Source organism: Sapajus apella, unplaced genomic scaffold, assembly GCF_009761245.1.
Source record: "Sapajus apella isolate SASKATOON/1434 unplaced genomic scaffold, GSC_monkey_1.0 scaffold55, whole genome shotgun sequence".
NCBI lineage: Eukaryota > Metazoa > Chordata > Mammalia > Primates > Cebidae > Sapajus > Sapajus apella.
In genome coordinates this window covers 10,983,867-10,987,820 of record NW_022436995.1, presented here as the reverse complement: position 1 = coordinate 10,987,820, position 3,954 = coordinate 10,983,867, and positions in this window count along the sequence as shown.

Sequence of the window (3,954 nt, the reverse complement as noted above, 5' to 3'; positions counted from 1 at the left end):
CAGGAAATGTCCTGCTGTGTGACCATGAAGCCAATCTCCTGACCACTCCGGACCTTGTGTCCTCTTTTGTGACATGAAAGGCCTGGAGCACATGGTTCACTCAGCGCTCAGTGCAGCCACAGAGGTGAGGTCAGAGCTAGGACCAGAGCAGGGCTTGGCAAGCAAACTGCGCGTGTGCCCCGGCCCCCGCCACTGCACCGTGGGCAAACATCACTGATCGATCCTGGCCCTCCTTCCCACTGAGCTGGGGCCAGACCTCACAGCTTTCTCACTGCAGAACGCTGGGCAGCACCGCTAATCAATCACAGCCAGCAAGGGTGAGAAAATCGATCTGCCGTCCCCAGACTGAGATATTTGTCTTTTGTGCTTAGTCTCAGAGTGGCAGCTTATGTGGCGGAAAGAGCACTGCACAGAGAGTCGGGAGACCTAGCTAACTGTCAGGCTCTGCTGTCATCTCTCCAGGGCATCTGGCCTCTCTGAGTTCCATAAAGTCCTTTTCTGCTCTGAGGTCATGTAAGAGCAGAGTCTGTCAATATAATCGCAATGGGCGCTGTGTCTCGGGCACTGGGCAAAGCAGTTCATGCCCTTTTCTCACTTAGTCGTCATAAAACTTGACAAGGAGGATTAGCATTGTGCCCATTTTGCAGAGAAGGAGATTGAGGTTCAGATAGGTTAAGTGAAAAACCCAAGTTTACAGCCAGCAAGGGTCCAAACTGGGGGTTAAACCCAGCCATCTTGTGGCAAACTGAATATGTCCACAATGTCTTTGAGGCTCCTCCCATCAAGAGGTGGGGTCTTTTTCCCTCACCCAATCAATCTGGACTCACTGTGAATAACAGGATGTGACTGAAAGGTACTGGCAAGTTCAGCAGCCTGGGCCCCAAAGGCCTGACGGCTTCTGCTCTTGCCCTTGGAATGCTGCCCCACAGCTGCTTGTCTATCTTACTAGAGGGTGAGAGGCCACTTGGAAGAGAACTGAGGCACTCCAGCATCAGACATGTGCATCAGGCCACATGGACTCCCCAGCCCAGCAGCCCTTCCAGCCCACCCTCCTGCTGCGTGGCTGAGCCCAGTGGAAAGCAGCAGAGGCACTTCCCAGCCAACATACAGAATTGTGAAAAATAAACTATTTAGTTTTTAGACTTACTTGTTACGCAGCAATAGCTAACTGTTACACAGTCTCACTCCAGAGCCACATTCTGAATCTTATGTGTATCCTTCACAAGAAGCAAGACCATGGAGTGAGCAAGAGCGTGGGCTTTGGAGCCAGGGAGCCTGGGTTAAAAGTGACTAAAATAGTGCCTGGCACTGAGTTCACTAATGCCCTCCCTAAAGAATGGAAATTTCCAGTCTTACCGGGAGTCAATGTTATTTACACAGTGAGGGCTCCTGAGACCACAGCAAAGGTCCTGGGCATCTGCTGCCTCTTATATCCTCGCCACAAAGAAAGAGAGAGAGAGAGAATGCACCAGAAGCCCCCAGGAGCCCCAAAAGGAACGTCTGGGTGAGCGTGTCTCTGGGTGTATCATGTGCTGACTTCCATCATAGTCCCAGCAGACAGATACTATTGGTGCCATGTTTCCCAGATGGGGAATTCAAGACCCAGAAGAATAACTTGCCCTGAGCCAGCCTCCTCATTCCTGGTCCAGAGCTTGTCCCTTTGTCTTAGTGCTGACACAGTGACAGGGATCCCACCTGGCTGAGCCCATTCCTCAACCTCCAGGGTATGGCACAAGCAGACTCTGGGATTTCAGTAATCCACAACCAGTCTTCCTTGGGGTGTGGGTGGGGAAGACTGGGGCAGGACCCGCCCCTCTGAGGCCTCCTGCAACCAGAAACCCACAGGAAGGAGAGTGGGCCAGACCCCAGGATAGTGGAGTCCCTGACTCATCATCAAAAGGGGCCCCTTTGCCATCTCTTGGGTGTGCACCTTTCTCTCTCCTGGGTCCTCAGCTCTTGGTCACCCAGCACCCACTCTCCTTCAAAACCTAAAACTTGCTGATTACTCAGTGTGTGCCTGGTACAATGTAAACATTCTCTGCTGTAATTTTTTTTCTTTTTCTTTTTTTTTTTTTTTTGTTTTGTTTGTTTTGAGACAGAATCTCGCACTGTTGCCCAGGCTGGAGTGCAATGGCGCGATCTCGGCTCACTGCAACCCCCACCTCCCAGGTTCACGTGATTCTCCTGCCTCAGCTTCCCAGGTAGCTGGGATTACAGGTGCACACCACCACACCAGGCTAATTTTTGTATTTTTAGTAGAGATGGGGTTTCATGATGTTGGCCAGACTAGACTTGAACTCCTTACCTTGTGATTCGCCCACCTCAGCCTCCCAAAGTGCTGGGATTACAGGCGTGAGCCACTGACCCTGCCTCTCTGCTTTAATTGACACAACAATACCCCTAGGGATGCCTTGTTACCCCCCTGCCACAAATGAGGAAACCAGGGCTCCAAGAAGCTGACTTGCCCAAGAAGACATATTTTATAGGTGTCAGGGCTGCGATTTGAATCCAGAGTCACAGCCATTTCTACCACACCACTTGTCATCTCCCAGAGGAAGCTGAGAACTTGGCATGAAAACTCCGGTGTGGAAGCAGCCAGTGGAAACTGCACTAATGAAAGGAGAAATTGAGCCAGGCCTGGTCCCCGGGGCTGGTTCCTCATCAACCTGAGCCCCGAGAGGAGCCGGGGAGAGATTTTCCCAGCATCCTCAGCAGCTAATTACCAGCTTCACTTTTCCCTTTTCCTCCTTAGATGTTTCCAATGCTCCCATCAAGTGTGACGAATCCAGCCTGCAGAGCAACACTGCACCTCGGAGCTGGCAGCACTGGGGTGGGGGGTGGGGTGCTGAGAATGGACCTACAGGGTTCACTCCCAGCCCTTTGTCCTCCGGGCAGCTGCCTGGAAGCCCACTCCAGGAGAAGGCCCTGTCAGCCCCACATGTGGCCAAGTCTATGATCCTCAATAGAGATGGGTTGAATTAATCAAGGGAGCACTACCGCACGCTCAGTGCCGTGCACCGATGTTCACATTCGTGTCTCACATTACCCCTGCAACAATCACATGATACCCATCACCGGTAGTCCTCAGGTCATGCCCCTACTGTGCTAAATGCCGTCCATGGGCGGCCGCCCCTCCAGTGGTTCACATGCACTCCCTGAGAGAGCTCTCAGGAGTCCCTCATCATGTTGACCAAACCTCAGAAGATGCAGTCATGCCCCAAGGGGCTGAGGGATTTTCCCCCAGTTAGTAGGTGGCAGTACAGGGTTTTAAATCCGGATCCATCTGGTCCCCGAGCCGGTGCACGTAAGCACCATGATCTGTAGGGTATAGAGAAAACTGAAGCTTGGGGACAAGTGTGAGATCCCGCTCTCCAGAGAGAAGAGCTGACTCACCCAGAGCAGTCCCTGAAGGGCTGATCCATCTCTCAACCCACCCTCCCCAAAGGCATCTGAGAGCAATGGGGTCTGGGTCATTCTTCCAGCCTAATCGCTCTTTCATCCTCCCTCTTCTCTCTCTCTCTCTCTGTTTTTTTTTTTTTTAAGATGGAGTCTCGCTCTGTCACCCAGGCTGGGAGTGCAGTGGCGCAATCTTGGCTCACTGCAACCTCCGCCTCCTGGGTTCCAGGAATTCCTCTGCCTCAGCCTCCCAAGTAGCTAAGGCTACAGGTGCACACCACCACACCTGGTTTAGTTGTTTGTGTGTGTGTGTGTGCGTGTGTGTGTGTGTGTGTGTGTGTGTGTGTGTGTTTTAGTAGAGATAGGGTTCACCATGTTGGCCAGGATGGTCTCGATTTCCTGACCTTGTGATCCACCTCGGCCTCCCAAAGTGCTGGGATTACAGGCATAAGCCACAATGCCCAGCCTCATCCTCCCTCTTTTCTTATTAATGCCCTGCCTCCCCCCACCACACACACACACACACACACACACACACACACACACACACACACACAC